The sequence below is a fragment of the Zootoca vivipara genome, chromosome 6 (assembly GCF_965207765.1).
Source record: "Zootoca vivipara chromosome 6, rZooViv2.hap1.1, whole genome shotgun sequence".
NCBI classification, from domain to species: Eukaryota; Metazoa; Chordata; class Lepidosauria; order Squamata; family Lacertidae; genus Zootoca; species Zootoca vivipara.
In genome coordinates, this window is record NC_142589.1 from 35,670,308 (window position 1) to 35,691,314 (window position 21,007).

Below are 21,007 nucleotides of genomic sequence, written 5' to 3' on the forward strand. Positions count from 1 at the left end.
AAACACACACAAAATGCTTCAGACTTGTTTAGAACTGAATTTAAGCCTGGAAAATTGACAAAATTGAGAGGACCAAAAGTTGATAGATTCACCACCACTTGGGTGACCATTTGCTGCTGGACTTCCACTGACCCATTTTCAAATGTATCTGTGTCCCATTGGTCTTCAGCTTGGCAGACAAGACAAGCTACCTTAATGAGGTAGAACAAACTCCTCACCTGCAGGGCTGTCCACTGGGGAGGAAGGAAAACTATGTGAAGATTCCTTTAGTGTGTGTTTTTCATTTCCTTCCATTAAAACAAATGATACACTTACATACCTGAAATAGCTCTATAAGCACATCAGAGCACATATGGAGCTCTGGAATGACACTGTTTTTTCAGGGTAAACTTAACCCCCCCCCCAAAAAAATCCAACTAGTCTTTATTTGTAATATTTATTTTATTTTATTTTTAACACTTAGTTTTGGGAAAGGCCACCTAGTTGTGGTAAAGAGGCAATCTTACTCCAATGTGATGGATCATTTTCTTTGTACAGGTTTCCATTCATCTTCTGTGTATTCTTGAGAGAGAATCCATGGATTATCAGTACTTGCCATTAGTTAAGATGGCTTTAGAAAATGCCAGCTGCTATATCATCTCCTTAGTTCATAGCAGGGAGGGGGAGGGGGGAGACACAGGCTAGGATAATTAGTAAAATTAAGTGACTTGGTATTTGGAATTTGTTTGCCTTGCAGCATGAGCTTCCCCACCCACCCTAGATTTTCTCCATCTTATCATCGAGCTTTTGACATGACAGGTTAATGCGAAAACCCCCAAGTTGGGCTTCTGCGGCTAATCGTCTCGTGGTCCCTCTGTCTGGCTTCTCCTCCCGTGAAATCTGAGCTCCTTGAAGAACAGGAAAAAAGCAACAGTTCCAACTGCCCCAAAACATTTACTCAAGGGCGATTGCAAGTTTCCCTTCTCAAGTTCATTTTGACTTTAGTGTCAGAAGATTCTGAAAGGCCACAATGGATATGGAAATATGTGAAGCCTTTTAGCAAATGATGAACTGAGCTTCTTTAGGCACAGCCTTCACTGCCCAAGAGGGTGTCCTCTGCACTAAACAAACAATCAAAGCAAGTCATTCTGTGAGTAGAAAAACTGTATTCCGCAACTTCCACAAATTATGCAAATCAAGCACATTTTGCAGAGTTTCTTTTGTTTCGCAAAAGCTTGCAATTTATTTATTTATTTATTTTTAGAATTTTTCATCCTTGGCTTTGGTTCTCCTAAGTGTGGGGGATGCAAAGAATCAGGCAGTGTGAGTGCAAGAGCAAAGGGCAGCAATTTAGAGAGGCTAAAGCACCACAGGCCAAAACTCAAGTGCCAAATACACTTGGAGAGAGACACTATATATAAAAGTTTACAGGTGCCCTCTTTGAAGGCAGTAATGCTTAAGTGAGCCAGTTGCTGGAAACTGTTGGAGGGGAAAGTGCTGTGGTGCTCAGGTCCTGCTTGCAGGTTTTCTGCAGGCATCTGGTTGGCCACTGTGAGAACAGGATGCTGGACTAGGTGGGCCATTGGGACCTGGGAAGACTCTGTGGACCCATAGAATGCATCTTAGCTGGGATTGGTAGTTTGCACAAGCTGTTGCCCAGGGTTGTTAAAGAACAAGTCATTTACCTTTTGTCAACTGGACATGAGAGTTGATAATAAAACCTTCAATCAAAACAAAATGAAAAGAAGCTTCGAAACAGTTCCCAAATCAGACACCACCTTGGCGATCAACCATATTTGAATGCATAGAAATATTTCCTGATTCCAGCTGCAGCTGAAGCAACAGATGGGCTATCCTGAAATCTTTGCCTAGGACAGGGTGACAGAAAACCTCATCTGAACTATGTGAAACCAGGACGCATTGTACTTTGGTATTGAGCCATTTAGCAATAGGACTGTGACCCTGCACTTAAGTATAAAAATGGCTCCAGGGTGATGTTAGCTTTTCCAGAATGGGGTTGTGGCTCATAATCTGCAACCTGAGAGATGCAACTCAGAATCCCCTGCAGAATGGGAATCTGCATTGATTGGAAGTTAGCTTGGCGCTGCGATAGAAAATGGTGCAACATGTTTTGGGGCCAGATTTTGCACAGCTTTGAGTGATGTCCCACAAGACCAGCCTTAGGCAAGCTGGTGTCCTCCAGACACTCTGACCTGCAACTTCCATCAGCCACAGAGCAGCTGGCCCCAGCCAGCATGACCAACAAGCAGGGATAATGGAAGTTGTAACCAATCCAAAACATCTGGAGAGTCCTAGGTCAGCACAAGGTCCCCAGAGATACCTGTTGGATCAGTTAGTGCAAGGTCATAGCTGCCAAGTTTTCCCTTTTCTCACGAGGAAGCCTATTCAGCATAAGGGAATTTCCCTTAAAAAAAGGGATAACTTGGCAGCTATGTGCAAGGTTGACTAACCTTTGGCCCACCAGATGTTGCTGGACTCCATCTCCCATCTCCCATCATCCCTCAGCACTGGCCATGCTGCCTGGGGCTGATGGGAGTTGGAGGCCAGCAATATTTGGAAGGTCCCTAGTTAACCACCCCTGGGTTTGTGTAACCAAAAGAGCATATGGCTAGTCTCATTGCCTACGTAATTCATCCCACACCCATAATGATTACAGCTAAAGAAAGCAAAGAACCAAACTGGAAAATAATTATTTTCCCGATATTCTAGTTTATAATTTGCTGCATTAAAGCAGTTTCTGCCATCACCATTTTTCCACCTGTCAAAGCCAGAAACTAGGCGGCCATCCCGTTTTCACAGCCGTTTCCGTATATTCCATATGCAATCCCAATGCTATTTCCGCTTCTTAAATTCAGAATAGGAATTAAGCTAAAGCGGATAAACTCCATACCCGCCGGCAGGCTTTGTACTTGGCATTTTCCTGCAGAACTTTGTTTATCTGCAAAATAAATTAAAAGGTGCTAATTTTAGCTTACGAAAAATGGATGTCTGCTTGTGTCGGACGGAGTTTGAGAAAGATAGCTGGGGCAAAAACTATGTCATCTAAAAATGGCATCCCATGAGATCAAAGAGTGAACTGTATACATCTGCCAAGACTGATTGAAACGTTATTGGTGCTCGCTTCCGTTCCGCTAAGTATGTGTTCCATTGATATGAGTAATTTGCCAACGCCGTGAAAAGAAAAAGCCAGTGCCGTCTGTCTGTGCCAGTTGATTTCTATGGTATCTGAAGCCTGTTTCAAAATAAGGATCCAAAATAGATGTCCTCCTGTCTCCCCTGCATTTCAGCTCTTGCCAACAGAAAATGGCAAGGGTTCAAAAAACAGTTTTTAAAGAAATGTGCGCTGGAAATTGCATGGAGGTCGATAACCATCTTGCCTTCCCATGACTAAGCACTGACATTTAAATGTTTAAAACCAAGTCAAAAATGATGCATTGCAGCCCCACCTGAAATTGTTTTTCATTGTCTTTACTTCCACTTTCTGGTCCTCTAAAAGGAGAAGCAAACATCTTGGGCGTGCTGACGCAATCATTTCACATTATGTGATGGAAGTGGGCGTCTGTAGCATCCAAAAGGACACTAGCAAAACAGGAACAGCTCTGGCTGCCCGTTCAATCCTTTTGCTGAATGGTAGGCCTGTGTTAGCATCTTCATGTTTGTGAATGGCAGCAGCATTGCTAGGTCCTTGAATGGCTCCAGGGACAGGGTGATAACACAAATTTGCATTAAAGTTACTTATACGTGTCAGTACAAATTTAGGCCAACACAACTTGTGTTTTAATTTGCTGGAAGCCGCGCAGAGTGGCTGGGGAAACTCAGTCAGATGGGCAGCAAATAAATATATTATTATTAGGGAAAGTGAGCAAAGTAAAAACAATAAGGTTGTGCATTACTCTTCTGATCAGATTCAGGGCCCACTGTGGTACTTCAGAGTGTATCCGATCTGACCCAGGACAGTCTGGGAACAAGAAGACTTGGCTTTGTCATGCTGGCCACATGACCTGGAAGCTGTACGCCGGCTCCCTCAGCCAGTAATGCGAGATGAGCACGCAACCCCAGAGTCGGTCACGACTGGACCTAATGGTCAGGGGTCCCTTTACCTTACGCATGCAGTAGGGAAAGGGGAGGAGACTATGTGCACCTTTTTCTACACACACACACACACACACACACACACACACACACACACACACACCACCACCATCACCCTCCCTCCTCCTCCCCTTTGACTGCCTGAGATTGCTCCAATCTGACCTGGGGCAATCCAGGGCTGCCTCAGCCTGATTCAGCCCAGGACCTGGGATTTGGCTGTATCTGGTACACAGCCCTAGTGTGGACCTAGGATACTTTCTTCCATATGAACCTTCCTGATCCCCACGATGGGAACATAGGAAGCTGCTTTATATTGAATCAGACCATTGGTCCATCTAGCTCAGTACTTGTTCGTATCGACAGGAAGCAGCTGTACAGGATTTCAGAATGAAATGAATTCCCAGCCTTATCTGGAGATACCAAGGCCTGAACCTGGATGTTCTGCAGGCAAAGCAGGTGCTCTGCCACTGAGCTACAGGCCTTCTCCAAAGATCTGGGGATAACAATCTCCTGGTGATCCCAACATCAGTTTACCAATAAGCCTTTTAGTGCTGTGACCTAAACTTCAGCATCAGCTTGCCAGCGGCGTGTGACAGATCGAGGGCCTTGCCCTTTTAAAGCAGACTGTTATCCAGACCTTTCTTTTCTTTTTCTTTTTTTAGACAGATATTTTCATGACTTGCATCGCGTCAGTTGTTGTGACTAGTGTTTTATTGGCTCCTGTTAGGAACATTTCCCCCCCATGGCTGGGGGAAGAGAAGAAGCTAAATAAATATGGCAAATGCCTGTTTCGGATAAAAAGTAGAGTCCAGTGCAAGAGGAGAGGTCCTTCCCCACCCAAAATTTATAAAGCAAAAATAAAAAATGTAGGTGCTGCATTCTCCATCTCAACACAAATATGAGTGAGAAGGGAAATCGGAATAAATAGGAAAAGTCGAGGACAAAGTTGCTGCTTGAATACCCATTTTATCAGAGAAAGCAAGGGGCTATTCTTCACTCTATGCATGTTCCATGCAGGGAAGTGAAGTAATTGGAAGGAACTAAGCCTGAAACTGTTCCCCTTCCTGCAACACTTGTAAGGTTAAAAGGATAAAGATCCATCAATTTGTACAGCCTGACCTTGCCATGCTGGTTTTCATCTGGATTCAGATGTGCAGGATTAACCCAGAGAGGCTTGCCTGACACTGATTTAAAAGCTGTGTCGTGGGGCGACTCCCAGCAAATTACATTAATTGGGATCTTTAATCTGGGAACGAGAAAGGAGGAGAAGGTCCCTTATCGGGCGTGCGGCATATGATAAACAGATGTCTCTTCATGCAGATAAATATGAGCGCGGTGTTTATTGTCGAAGCACTGCAAATCAAGCATTTTATTAGCCAGCGAGGGCAAAAGGGATTTAGCGACCTACAAGCCAACCTCGGAAAGCTGTGCTGAGAACAAATTCTGGGAGATGCCGAGCTCCAGAAAAAGGCGAGCAAGTCCATGACAGCTAAAACAAATCAGAAGCCAATCAAATGAAATGGATTGTTAGATGGCATTAACCATTCATGGTTGAAGGATGTCACTAACCATTATACCAGCCTATGAGATGTGTACCCACATTGAGAATACTGCTCCTTGTTATAAGAATTTGCTGCATTGCCACATCCAGAGTGCAGGGCTAAACATACACTCTAGCAGGACAGAGCCCCCAGCTGAGTTTTAAAAATCCAAAATCATGCAGCACAGAGGAATATGGATATTTAGACCTTTTAAATATCCCATTTAGTCCACTTACAGTGCTTCTTTTCTCTATCCCCCTCGCAATTAACAGACCACACTGTTAGTAAGTTTAAATGCTTTACGTACAAGCTCCAAAGGTTAGATTCATGCATAGCTGCCAAGTCTCCCATTTTTTTGCGGGAAACCCCTGTATTTTAAACCGTTTCCCGCTGGCAGCCCGGATTGGAAAAAATCCCGTAAATCCCCCGGATTTCAGTATCTGCCAGGGAGGCTATTCTGGACATGTGCAGAACCGATTTCGGGTGCTCTGCCCATGTCTGAGCACCGGAAATCGCTTCTGAACATGTCTGGACATGCGTAGAAGTGACCTCCGATGCCGCTCTGCCCATGTCTGGGCACCAGAAATCGGGCAGCGCCGGCACCGGAAGTTGCTTCTACGCATGTCCGAAAGCGACTTCCGGTGCCGGCGCTGCTGATCCCGGATTTTTCTAACAGGGAGTTGGAAGGTATGGATTCATGTGTTATTCCATGCAGCAGCAAGAAGAGAGCTTGATTGCTAAACTACTCTGGGAACTGTAGCTCTGGAAGGGGAATAGAGATCTCCTAACAACTCTCAATACCTTTAATAAATAACAGCTCCCAGAATTCTTATTGGAAGCCATGACTGTTTGAAGTGGTATCATAGTGCTTTAAATATATGGTGTGAATGGGGACTTAGTAAAATCACTGCTTAGAGTATGACATGGCTAAGTCCCCTAATAACATGACACATGAAGCCCTCATACAGTGTTGTTGTCATGAATCAGGAAGAGCCTTTGGCTTATATTTCGGCTCTGCCATGAAACCTACTAGGAAATTTTTAAATCGCATACAGTGGTACCTCGGGTTACAGACGCTTCAGGTTACAGATGCTTCAGGTTACAGACTCCGCTAACCCAGAAATAGTACCTTGGGTTAAGAACTTTGCTTCAGGATGAGAACAGAAATTGTGTGGCAGTGGCACAGCGGCATGAGGCCCCATTAGCTAAAGTGGTACCTCAGGTTAAGAACAGTTTCAGGTTAAGGACCTCCAGAACGAATTAAGTTCTTAACCTGAGGTACCCCTGTATATTCTTTTTACTGATGCTCTTTATCCTGCTGTTTTTCTGATGGGTTTTTTGGTTGTATGTTTTAAGAAAACTGTTGTTTTTAATGTTTGTAAAGTGCAGTGCAAGAATTTGCTAGATAGCTAAACAAAAATTCACATAAGTCAAGCCCGTTTCGTTCAATAGGAGTAACTCCCCATATGCCACAGGATCAGAGCCTTAATCACCATGACTTTCTGGTTTCATGTCCTGGTCTCAATTTGTGACTAGTTTTAAACTCAACCCCCACCCCCACCCCAAGGCCTCCCCAGAGATGAGCAGATTAAAGCATGTTCCCTTGTTCTCGAGGGTACATTAAAATAGACCAAGTTATCTTAAAGATGAAAGAGACATGAGAATGAGGGAAATTATGTGATTTAAAAAAAAAGATTTAAAAAGCTTGCAAGTTAGTTGATGCAACTAAATACAGAAAAGAATTATTTTTATGTGGAAACTATTGTAGGAAATCACTTGACCTCACTGAGGGGCAAGAGGCTCAGTAATGCTAGGGAAATGCAGGAATGACCAACATAAAGACATTCTGGAAAATGTTTAAGCTATGTCAGTGTTCTTCAACCTTGGCTCCCTAGATGTTGCTAGACTACAACTCCCATCAGCCCCAGCCAGCTTAGCCAACGGCTAGGGGTGATGGGAGTTGCAGTCCAACAACATCTGGGGACTCAAAGTTGAAGAACATTGAGCTATGGGGTCTTAGCACTGAAACAGCTTCCCAAACTTGAAGCAGAGGGGAAGGAGTAGCTATCTTTACCTGCATGTTAAAAGCCCTGAGGATATTGCAACAACAGTGTTGCAGCCAACACATTATAGCCATGCATATTAACTGGAAGACCCATCAGCAACAATAAAGAAGCCTCAGCATGCATCACCAAAAAGGCAAAGTTTGCCCTGCAAGAAGCATATTTCCTAGTTATAAGAAAAAGCTTCTCACATGTCCTCTCAGATGATACACCTTTTAATGCAGGTGATGGGAGGCAACTAGGGCAAATATATCCATTTCGGGTTTTATCCATTTCTCATCTTTCCAGTCTTAGATTCAGTGCTTCACTTTTCCACATCGGTTTGCAATTAAAGAAGAAGAAGTTTTCATGAAAATTCACCAGCATTTTAGTTTAATTTTTCCTAAAATACACATTTTTGTGTGCAATTTTGCCAAATAAACACATTGTCACAAACCAATTTTCTCTAATACCATGCATTTTTGTATACTATTTTCTCCTAATATATGCATTTTATTCCTTCATTGACTCTTGTGAGTTTTTTTCTTTTGATTTTTCCCCCCAGAAGAGAATATTATTGGAATGCGCAAAACTGGTATATGCATTTTTGGGCACATTACTTGACTGGAGAACTGCACTGAAAATTCGGAGCTGTGCAAATTTCTTTTTTAAAAAAAGCATTTATTACAGATGAAACATTAAAGCGAAAAAATGGATATAAAAATATTCCAAAGATCATATGGGGGTGGGTGGGTGTCTTTGGAAATACTGTAATATATCTATAAATACCTAACATACAGGATTGATTATGGCAGCAGACTTGCAAAGTTAACAACAACCTTCTTTAAACCTTGGAGAGACTCAGTGACATGATATCTAAATAAAGAAAATAAACAAAGTTCAGAATACTATACCTCTCCAAAAAGAGAAGTGAACAGATTCTAGGTTCTTCTGGTGGGGAATTAATTAATGAAAGGGAGGGGAGAAATGAAAGGAGACCAGGTATAAAAATGATCTCTAGTAAAGTCGCCTTTAATCGTTCTGCAAAATTGTGTTAGTTTGTCTGCAAGCAAAACCTTCCAAACCCTATCGTACCAGTTTTGCATAGTTAACAAACAATCACTTCTTCATAAGAATGTGATTTCCATCTGGGCTGCTATCAGGAAATGGATTATTGATGGCTTAAATAAAATATCTTTATTAGCTACTCAAAATAACAATAGTAAGGGTCCTAACATTACCAAAATAACAATACCAAGCCTGGGTCTTTAACCACTGTAAAATTCAGAATTCTAGAAATCACATGGAACACATTGTTTGAAAACTTGTTTGTGGCCTGACACTCCCCTCCTAAGTGAATATAAGTCCCATTAGTGGAGCATCCCCACCAACACAGAGAGTAAACTAGCCCACAAAGTGACGAGACATTTTGGTCTGCCAACTTAATTCCCAATGGCATCCAGCATTCAAATGACAATTAAGTCTGCTTCACCAACTTAAGGACCCTCATGCTAATTTTGGTGAGGTGGCCAAACCCATGACCAGAAAAACCAGGCAAAGTCAGACCAGATTCACATTTCTGTCCTCCAGCTTGATTCAGAAATAGTGGCCAGTGTCCAAGCATCAATGAAAACAACCTCCTCTTCCCGCTTGGGAATGCTCTTGCCAAGTTGGGTGGCAGTATCTTAAGAGGTATCCAAATGCAGAGAACAAATGGGCAAACGGACAAGACAGACAAGCCACTTTCCAAAATATATAGTAGACAGTGATAGCTATAGATCAGGGGTGGCCAAGCTAGTGCCCTCCAGATGCTTTGGACTACAACTCCCAACAGCCCCAGCCAGCGTGGCCAATGGCCAATTCTGCCTCCACTATTTTAGTGTCGGAAGCATTATGCTTCTGAAGACCAGTTGCTGGGAATCCCAGATGGGTAGAGTGCTGCTGCACCCAGGTCCAGCTTGCAGGCTTCCCACTATGAGAACAGGATGCTGGACAAGATGGCTCTAGCAGGCTCTTCACATGTTCTCAAATCAATGGCCTTAAATCAAGTATTTAAATCCTTTAATTTCAGCAGGTTTCCTCCGAGCATGGCTTCATGTTGGATATTACCCCAAAATGATTAGCCATTAACTAGTGTGATTTCTACTGGCTTTCAAATGACCACGTGGGTAAACCTTTCAAATGTGGGATCCAACTGAATTGAGTTCCACCGTCTCTCCACACACCCAGCGTGGCAACAGCGTGGGGAGAGGCCTCTACTGGATTTGGGGCCAATGCCAACCTCCCCCTGTCCTCCTTCTCTCAGGGGGTATTCCTGGGATCTTCCTGCACTGCTCACTCTCGGTTCCTTCATACGTTTCTCTGCATTTGAACACATCTGCTTCCTATTAGAATGGCAAATATGTTATTTTAGGATCCCGTGTTTGGTGGAAGCCTTTTCTCAAGAGATGAGGACCAGGAAAAAAGAGGGAGCGGGGAACAGTTGGAAGCTATTTCTGGAAGCCTCTGAAGCCTCTATTCTTCCCACAAACACCGTCAGTGACCAAGTCAAGAGTCCATTTAGGCCTGGAAGAACAAGCCAAATTGTTTGCTGTTTTATTCCCCTGACACACTTCGCATGTTTCTTGAATGGGGGGGGGAGGGTGTTACAAAAATGTACATGGAAGGAAGTCTTTTGCAGCTGGACTTGGAATACAGAGAGGGTTTGGGTCAGCTCCCACCCTTCATCAAAGAACGAAGCTGACTTGAATCCTGGATTGCAAAAGGATCTCATTCCAAGGTATTTTGTCTTCTGCAGAATCGGTTGCTCTCCCCCCCCCCACCCCTCAGCACATGCTGCAAAAAAACAAAACAAAAAACCCGGGAAGGTCATTTGTTTCCTAGCAGATAGATCCCCCATTATCCAGAGCTTACGAGAGCCCAAACAACAATTTATAAACTCTAAGCTCCGTTGCTCTTGCAAGATGAAGCGCTTTAGTGTCGAAGCCAAGCTAAATCTTTAAATGGTATAAGAGGCATTTGGTGGGGCAGGAGGGGGAGCAGTTCTTCCCTTTGCCCAGTTGACAGTAGGTTTACAGTTTATAATCTGGCCTTTGTAAAAGCATTTGTCAGCCTGTATATTTCATTTTAAACCTCGACCACCCATGAGCAGCGACCGGCAGGAAGTGCCTTTTTCTCTCACACCAGCAGCCCATTTGCAAGCCGACTGCAAAAGATCAGAATTTAATCACAACGGGGGGGGGGATTCTTGGCCCTATCTCACTAACATCTCCAGAGTGGGGGGGGGGAATAGGGAAAAGCTGACTTTTGTTTATGTGAAGACAGTCCTCCTCTCTAAATTTGGAAATCCTAGGTATTCTCTTAATCCTTGAGCTGTAACAGGGATGTTGTGGATCAGGCACCTTCTAGCCTCCCTCAACTCACCCAACCAAAAGGTTTCTATGTATTTTTTTCCCCTTTAGGAAAAAAAATACGGTAACACTTCAACAGCCCTTTGAGATGAATGGCAATTGTAGCATTAATCCTGGATCTATATAAGCAAACATTTCGGGTGCAATGGTTCCACTCAGTGCAAGATGTGTGGCTGGCCTGTGCTTACCTGTGGACAGGTGAGCAATGGCTCCTTATAGTTTTTGTAGCAACAACAACAAGGGTGCTTCCAAACATGTGTTTTTATTCTGGGGTTCATTGTGCTCCTCATGCATGCAAAGAAAAAAAAATGCAGTGTCCACACACAACATTGTTGGCATCGGAATGTCACTCCCTACTTTTCTTCTCCATTTTCTCCAGATTTACCCTTTCTGGGAGAAATCCAGTGAACGGAAAGGAAAGTCTGTTGCCAACGAGTTGTTTGTGATGTTTAAGTGGCCTTTTACATAACATATTCCATCGTCATGAAAACAAGAGCCAGTGTGGTGTGGTGGTTAGTGTGGACAGGGGTAGGCAAGCTAAGGCCCGGGGTGTGTGCCCAATCGCCTTCTAAATCCGGCCCACGGATGGTCCGGGAATCAGCGTATTATTACATGAGTAGAATGTGCCCTTTTATTTAAAATGCATCTCTGGGTTATTTGCTGGGCATAGAGATTCGTTTATTCCCCCCCCCCAAAAAAATATAGTCCGGCCCACCACATGGTTTGAGGGACGGTGGACCTGCCCACAGCTGAAAAAGGTTGCTGGCCCCTGGGCTAGGACCTGGGAGACCAGGGTTCAAATCCCCACATGGCTATGAAGCTCCCTGGGTGATCTTAGGCCAGTCACTGCTTCTCAGCCTAACCCTTACCTCACAGGGTTGTGATGATGATGATGATGATGATGATGATGATGATGTTAGGGAGAGGGGGAGAATGATGTATGCCCTCTTGAGCTCCTTGGAGAACAGTGGTATGTAAAACATACTAAATAAAATAAAATAAAACAAAAAATACTTCAACACCACCCCACTGCTCCATCATTGTTCTGCACGATGTCTACTCATTGCCTGTTTAAATAAATGCTGCATCACAGACCCTCCAAGTGTCCCTATTTTCCAGGGGCCTCCCTGATTTAGAGAAGCCATCCCAGTTTCTGATTTGATCCCAGAATGTCCCACTTTTCCTTAGGATGTCCCTATTTTCATCGGAGAAATGTTGGAGGGTATGGCATCACATGAAAGTGAGCTACTAGGTGTCAGTGCTAGAGTACAAAGCTCTAAACAGCTTGGGACCCACATACACAGAAGAACAACCTCCCATATCTCAGGTCCTACAACTGGCAGAGCAGAGGAGGCCCTACTGGTGAAGTAGCTGCTGGGTGCTGCATCATTGATATGGAGCTCTGACTGGGCCTTTTTGGTGGTGGTCCCACATTTGTGAAATGCCATCCATGTTGAACTGTGTCTGTCTCACTCATCATTAACATTCCGGAGGATCACCCAGGCATTTGATGATTGAAAGATACTGTTCCCAGCATCCTTGACATTTGCTGTGTGGGCCATGTGACTGTATTTAAATATCTGTAGATGTTCTTAATGTTTTATATGTGTTTATTATCTTATTTTAATCGCATTGCATTGTTAGGCTGCCACACTGGGCTCCTTTGGGAGACAGGCTAGGCTAGAAACACAACCAATTCAGCAGCAGCGCCACTGCATATGATCTGCTGTGTAGGCTGAAGTGTGTGGCCTGGACTATCTGCCTCTTTACCAGCCTATTTGGCCAGGGGCTGTTCCCAACACTACTGCTTGGGCTGAGGTAGAAGAAGGCAACTACGGTACATCAAACAGCTAGCCAGCAGAGGCCAGCAATAAACGAGCACAGCCATCACTAAGACATCAGCTCAGGAGGATGCAAATGGCAGAAGGTGGCTCAGGAAGGAAAGGCTGGTGAAAATGCTGTCACTTACCCAGGGCTGGCCCACCCATGAGGCAAGGTGTCACAGCCACCTTAGGCAGCAGGATTCACAGGGGCAGCAGATCCTGATGTAGATCCTTATCCCCCCCTCTTTTTTCCCCTGATGAAGATCTTCACTCATCTCTTCTTCCCTGGCCGGGGGGGGTGGAGTACAACATTTTGTGGTTCGCCTCAGATGCCAAAATGTCTTGGGTCGGCCCTGCACTTACCTAGTGGTAGGGCTGACCCTGCCCAGTCCTGCTCAGCTACAGCAAGCTGACAGCCTGAAGAAGGACTGTAACTCAGTGTTAAAGTATCTGCTTTATGTGTAAAAGGTGCCTGGTTCAATTCCCGGAGTCTGCACCTTGGGTTGGGAAGGACTCCTGCCCGAAACCTTGAATTGTTGCTGCCAGTCCTTGTAGACAGTTCTGACCTAGATGGACCAATGGTCTGACTCAGTACAAAGCATCTCCCTATGTTCCTATTATTTTGGAGCTCTCACCCCCTGATAGGCACTGGTGGTTAGGTTAAAAAGTTTACATATTACATTTTCACCACATTTTCAAGGCAGTTGCTGGTTTTTAAAAGGAAAACAAACAAACAAAATGGTGAAATTTCCCTTATATCCTCAAATTTATGCATAAGTCACTACGTCACTAGAAGTGTGTGGGAAACAGAAGGGAAGGAATGTGTTAAAATGGCAAAGATTCTTTGGAACGGCGGCAGATACCATTTTACAAAAGCATTTTTTTCCCTCCCAGTATCGTAAGTAACACTCAAATGTTATCTCTTTTTGCTCAAAGGTTTAAAAGGGAGGAAATAGCATAGTTTTAACTTTTAAAGCAAGTGATAAACCCATAGGGGTTTCTTTTGCTTAGTTGCAAATCATGCTACAAAATTTATTGGCTGGGAAGTTCGGCTTTGAGATAAAGTCTATATCGCCATTGCCTTTTCTACATCTCAAATAAATCATGCACAAAGTGGTATTTTAATGTAGAGCTTGTGTAGTGTAACTACTAAGAGCCTGAACCAGGATTCAAATCTTGCCCCGCCATTCAAATGGCAACTAAATTGCTGGAGGGGGATTACCCCCACCCACCCAGTGCAGATAAGTGCCTTCAGAAGAGTGCTGCACCAGGGGAGGGAAATGTTAAATTTCTCCTCCATACCAGTTGAGACTCCAATATTATCAGCCACACCCACCCCAATGCTATTTGCATTAAAGAAAACTTGCACATAGGGTTACCATACTATATTTCCAAAAGTAAAAAACCAGGACACCCCGTAAGTTGTTGAGCTTTTTCTTAGGAAAACCTAAAAGTTGTTGAACTTTGTTTTACGAAAATGCCCCCCAAAAGTGATTTACTGGCCGAAGATCTGCCACCTTCCATAAATTCCTCATGGACATCACTTCCGCCTTTGATATCCCAGTAATGTCCAGAAAATCCCGGACGTATGGCAGCCCTTACATTGACTAAAAAAATGTATTTGTGATCATTCTTCCTCTCTTTGTTTTGGGTTTTTTTGTTGTTGTTATATTTGGGAAGGAGGTGAAAGCTTTAAAGTGTGATGATCACACTAAACAGGGCTGACATCAGCACCTACGGTAGTATCCAGGGTGGCTGTCAAGGCCCCAGGGGCCCACAGAAGCTGTTTGATCTACTCCTCCCTTAATTTGTGGGGTGGGTTTCCAAGCACTCCATCTTCAGGCAGCTGGAAATAGTCACCCTTTTAATATTCCACAATGCCTGACCTAGTGTCACACAGGACATTGTGGGAAATTAAAAGGTTGCCTATTTGCAACTGCTCAGGAGATGCTCAGAACATAGGAACGAAGGAAGCTGCCTTATACAGAGCCAGACCATTGGTCCATCTAGCTTTGTATTGTCTACATCAGGCATCCCCAACCTTCAGCCCTCCAGATGTTTGGGACTACAATTCCCATCATCCCTGACCACTGGTCCTGTTAGCTAGGGATCATGGGAGTTGCAGGCCAAAACACCTGGAGGGCCGTAGGTTGGGGGTGCCTGGTCTACATTGATGGACCACGACTCTCCAGGGTTTCCGTCAGGAGTCTTTGCAGTCCTACCTGGAGATGTGAGGGATTGAACCTGGGACCTTCTCCATGCAAAGCAAATGCTCTGCCACTCAGCTATGGCAGCCAGGTACTGGTAATCCCCAAAGGGACCCCCATTAGAGGACTCTTTGCCTCCCAAAAACTGACTCTGAAACTAGAGAAATTTCAGTGCATGTTTCTGAAAATGTTATCCTTGTGTGTAAGTGGATCTCATGATGTCAGACAAAGAGACTTGACACCTGGATTGTACAACCTAGGATTGGCCACGGCGATACCCCTGGCTGTTGAAATGCAGCCTTCACTCTGCCAAAGGCCTGGCAAGTGGCATCATTTTTGGCTTATTCCTTCACCGCTTTTGTTGGCCAACAGCTGCTTGAGCGAGCAACAAAGGGAAAGCGTGGGATTTCAGAAAGAGTGAGCCTGCCCTGGAGACTCCCATCAGCTGCATCTGATTTTACCTCTTCACTTCCGATGCTTTGCCGTTCCGTACTGCGGTGAGAGTTTCGACCATCTCTGCTGCGTATAACTTGTTCCAGGCTTTCAAGTGAGCAAATGCACTTTCCAAAACAGGGATTGGATTTCAGTTCATGTGAAAGAGCAGAGACTATGCTTTTAGCCGTGGCGCTGTGTAATGTAACTTAAGGAGGTTGAGGGGTGCCATGTTCTTTGCTAATTTGTACATGTTGTGCTGATTGGAACAGCTCAAAGGAGTGACATTTACCCCGGGTAACTGGAAAACGCCAATGCAGTCCAAATTATAGCTGGGGCAACTCTATATACTGACACAGGAAAGCCACAATTGCAGTACTGTTTCGAAAAAGAAAATGGGGAAAATCAGTATCCTGGGAATTTCAGCGTTCATGGTTTTTTTGTTTAAAACAACAATAATAAAATGTGTTTCTACCCACATTTGATTGCAGGGCTATGTTAGAAAGTGTATGGGCTATTCCCAAATTGGAAAAAAAAGTGCTAGAAACTAGAAGAGTTAATGAAAAATATTTCTAATGTTTTGGGGGGGCGGGGCTTCAATGCCCCAGATAGACTCCTAGCCCAAACCCTAAGTATAGATAAGACAGAATACATTGTGCAAAATTATACTAGCAAAGCAAATTTGATTATTTTCCACAATCTAAGCAGGATTGCAAAAAAAATCCATCTGTTCTTCACACAGAATTGTTCACTACCGTGGGCCCAAATTCTTATTTTCATTTCAGAGTACTTTTTTTTAAAGGAAGGGGAGGTACCTGCTGATTTGGCTCTACTGGCTGGGCCTGATGAGAGCTGTAGCTCAGAACATCTGCCAAAGGCATGCCCTCCAACATTTCTCCGATGAAAATAGGGACGTTCTATTTGATAATAATAGTATCAGGCATATTCCAACATATGTAAAAACTTAATAAAACATAACAAAACATTAAACATTTTTTTTAAAAAACCATTCCCTATACAAGGCTGCCTTCAGATGTCTTCTAAAAGTTGTGTAGTTACTTATCTCCTTAGCTCAGGGGCCCGAGACATTTTGGCACCTGAGGTGGACCAGAAAATTGTGTTTCCAAGCCAGAGAAGAAGAGTGAGTGATCTTCATTGGAAATGGGTGGGAGAAGACCACCAGCTCCTATTAGCCAAGAGGCCACTCTAGAAGTGGCATGGGGGTGGAGTGGCTGAGTAGGTGGCAGATCCGGCCTCCAAGGAGCACACTGCAGCTCTTACTTCTACCATGGAAGTGGCAGTGGCATTTCTTGGAAGATGGATCTGCTGCCGCTGTAGATCCTGCTGCCCAAGGCGGTCATCTCACCTTGCTTCAAGGGTAGGCCAACTCCAGTCTTGTCTTGGAATGAGGCAGCTTCTCCTTTTTCTGTTTAAACCATGAGAACTGGAATCTTCCTTTATTTTTAGGGGAAGGGGGAGCACATGTGTTACCTGCAGAACAGCCCAGGTTCAATCCCTCTCATCTCTGCCCAAAACCCTGGAGAGCTTCTACAGGTCAGTGTACAGTGGTACCTCGACATCTGAATGACTTGACTTCCGAAGATTTCGATTTACGAAGTCGGCAAACCCAGAAGTCTTTTTGCCGCACGTGTGTGCAGAAGCGGCGTGCACGGCCAGCGCATGTGCAGAAGCGCAAAATTGCGCTTCGCACATACTCAAAACAGACGCTTCATCAACTGAAGGATTCAACTTACAAAGAGCACTGCGGAACGGATCGCCTTCATAAGTCGAGGTACCTCTATAGTAGACACTAGTGAGCAACATGGACAATTGATCTGACTGCATGGAAGGAAAATTGTTACTAAAAATGCTGAGGAAGATGGACCATTGGTCTGACATGGAGCAGGCAGCTTCAAATGTTCCTGGGAAAGGGCTTTAGTTTTCTAATATGTCTGAGGCCCTATTTCTGCCATCTCCAGGTAGGTCTGGGAAAAACTCCTTTATGAAACACTCAATAACTGTTTCCAGCCAGTGTCAATAATACTGAGCTAGATGGACCCACAGTGTGACTCAGTAGAAGGCAGCTTCCTATGGTCTTGTGTTAATGCCAAGACCAGGGATATATTTTTCCTGGTGGAAAGACATTTTTCCAGATTGGGTAGCTGAACAGACAGCCGAATGAGACTCTCTGCTGTCCTCCTGTAATGATGGCCTTGCTCTGTGTATATAATTAGAGGTCAGGGGAGTGTCCACATGGGCACATTAATCCTGCGGTGGAGACCACAAAGTCTTTCTCCCATCCATAATCAGTGCCTGACCCGGCAGGAACAGCAACCACCATAATAGCTCTGTATGACAATGCTGCATTCTTGCCAGGCCTACTGAGGAGGCTGGGGGTGAGGAAAAGAAGGGAACATGGGGCATTTTCCAGGAACATCTAATGAAAAGAGTTTTGTGCCTTTGTGTCCAAAGGAGCAGACAAGAATGAAGAAAGCTCATGACTGACCAATGACAATATCTGATGAGAGTCCTGGTTAAGTTTAGAAGAGGCCTGCAAAACTGGCCAAATATTGGGGATTGCCTGGTACCTCCTCCCCATATTCTGCACAGACAGCAAAAGGCAGACTTCACTGGTTTGGCACCATCCAGGTGTTTTGGACTACAACTCCCTTCAGTCCTAGCCAGCATGATCATGTTGGCTGGGACCCATGATAATTGTAGCCCAAAATACCATGGAGCACTTATGGAGCTCTAGGTTGGTCAATATAGTGGCACCTCGAGTTACAAATGCCTCAGGTTACAAACTCCGCTAACCTGGAAGAGCTACCTCGAGATGAGAACTTTGCCCCAGGATGAGAACGGAAATCGTGTGCCGGCGGCGCAGCAGCAGCAAGAGGCCCCATTAGCGAAAGCACGCCCCTAGTTAAGAACAGTTTCAGGTTAAGAACGGACCTCCAGAACGAATTAAGTTCGTAACTAGAGGTACCACTGTATATAGAACTGGTGAGAGCTACAATGAGCTAGGTGTTAAGGTCTGGTTTACAAAGAGAATTAAAAGCCAGAAGAACATCAGAAATGTTGTGAGCTTGGGTGCAAAGTATGCATTAAGCAACTCCCTTCTGAAGGCTCCTAGGGCTGGCAGAGGGAGTGCAAAGAAGTCCCTCTCATCCCTCCTGTGCCCACAGAGACCTTCCCTAGCACATGTACTGTCCCATCACACACCCACACACCACTGAAATTAAGTTTGAAAGAGGCCTTCATTAGCTAACAGAAGGATTTTTCCAGTCACAATACAAGGGTGATTTGATGCAGTTACTGCTGAGGTGCAGAGAGCTGCGGTATGCATTTGGTGCCCACAACAATTTCTCTGGTTTGCAAATGGGCCTCTGGGCCCCAAAGGATTGGCACCCTGTGATCTGGACCAGCATCCCTCTTGCCACAGTGGTGAACCAGATGCCTCTCAGAAGCCTACAAGCAGGGCTTGAAGGCAGCAGCTCTCCCTTGTCATTGCTCCTCAGCAACTGGTGTTCAGAAACATATCACAGATCTGAAGTTCATGACAGAAGGCTGCTGCTAGACCTTTCTTCCTCCATGGCATAGTCTGTGTCAGGGTTGGTGTGACTACTCCTGAGTAACGGCCTTCCACATGCTTGTCTTTCAGAAGGTTTTATTAGTGCACATTATTTACAGTGTAGCGAGCTGCTGGTTTCATGTCTCCTCATTCCAAATCAGAATCCGGCACTGCCCCATTCCACGATTTGGACCAACATAAAAGCCTCGGGACAGTGAATCTCCTCCCTTTTCTCCTCCTCCTCAATTCCTGTGTCAGGGGGAAGGGTCTGCGTCCTGCCTGATTCCTCTCCTCTCTTTCCCTCTCCTTCTCTTCCTGCCTGTGGAGCAGGGACTCTTGGATGTTGCCAGAGGTCTGGCACTCCCTTTCCGTCTCCTGACTTTCCTCATATGCAGATATATGCAGATTTAATCAATAGAGGCTGCAATCCTATTAACACTTCAACAGCCCAGTAATTTCAATATATATATATGCTCAAGGGCACTGTTTTGTATTTATTACATTTTTGTTCTACTCTGCAAGTATTTTAATCACACAAAAGCCCTGGTTAAGCAAAGAAATAATAATCACCCAAGGCCACCAGTGAACCTGCAATTCCGACAGTCACATCCAACATTCTAGGGCAGTGTATTAGAATAGCTTTACAATCAACCCAGATTGAAAGGCTTACAGGGAGAAAACATCACTCATACATTTGCATATACCTCTGTGCAGTCTGTGGCCCCAGCCAGTTGGGTGAAAGAAACATCCTCATGTGGAAGATACCCTCGGGATGCATCTTAATTTCCCCCATGCAAAGTTGCTGGCAAAAGAGAAATGTGTGTTCCATGAGTCAGGATATGTTTCCACACAGTGAAGAACAGCTCTGGATTCCATCCAGTGACAGAGCTGTGTAGCGAATCTGACCAACTGGTTACGATTTAGCACGCTGGGAAAATCACAGTGCCTGATGATCCATAGCTGAGTGTGCATCAGGTGAAAACACGGCCGTTTGCACTTCAGAGGGTCTTCCAGAAGAGGTTGGTAACAGGCTTACTTCCACTTTTAATCAATAAGAAAAACACACGTATGAAATTTTGGAGATGGCAAAAAGAGAGAAGAATCTCATAGCCAAATAAAAGAGTAAACCCTAAAAACGCATGATTTGGACTAGTGTCAGCTAAGGACTTGCCAACAGCTGGAGTATCTCAGTCAAGGCCAACTTAACGGCTGAAAAAGGCCCACCCATGGCTGCATCCACTGTTTCTCAAACAGCAGAAGTTTTGTCATTCCAAAACATTGTAGGTAAAAAAGAAAAAATGGCAACAACCAACCCACCAACCCCCCCCCAATGGTGGCGGCTATGTTTGTACATTGGACAACTTGTTGTTTTTACCCATTATACCAAAGAACCATTGAACTCCCGGGACATCACATTTATGGGCTGGGGGGACTGAGATGGCAGCCACAACCACAGCCCCTGGAGCACAGACTCTGGCAAGAGCCCCCCTGGCAGCGAGCCCTGGCAACTGCCTCAGGATGCTGAGTGCTGACGCCAAGCGTGATCTCAAGCCCAAGGGAAAGAAGTAGTAAGATTCAGGGGGATACGAATGAGAGGTAATGAGACTAGATCCAAGGAAAGGAAACTGAGACCAGAATAGCAGAAAAAATTACTTTCCCAGTGGCAAAGAACCATCATGCTGCCGAACGATCTCCTACGGGAAGAATAATCAAGCAGCTCAGCCCCTTGCAAATTACAGGATCAACTGAGGATGATTTAAGAAGCAGCCTTGCATGGAAAGATGCAAATGAGCTCATGGGTAATTTTCATCTCTCCTTTCTGTGATTATAGGAGGCTTGGCTAGCACAGGACATGGACGAATAGCATGGCAGCCCTAAAGAGCAAAGCA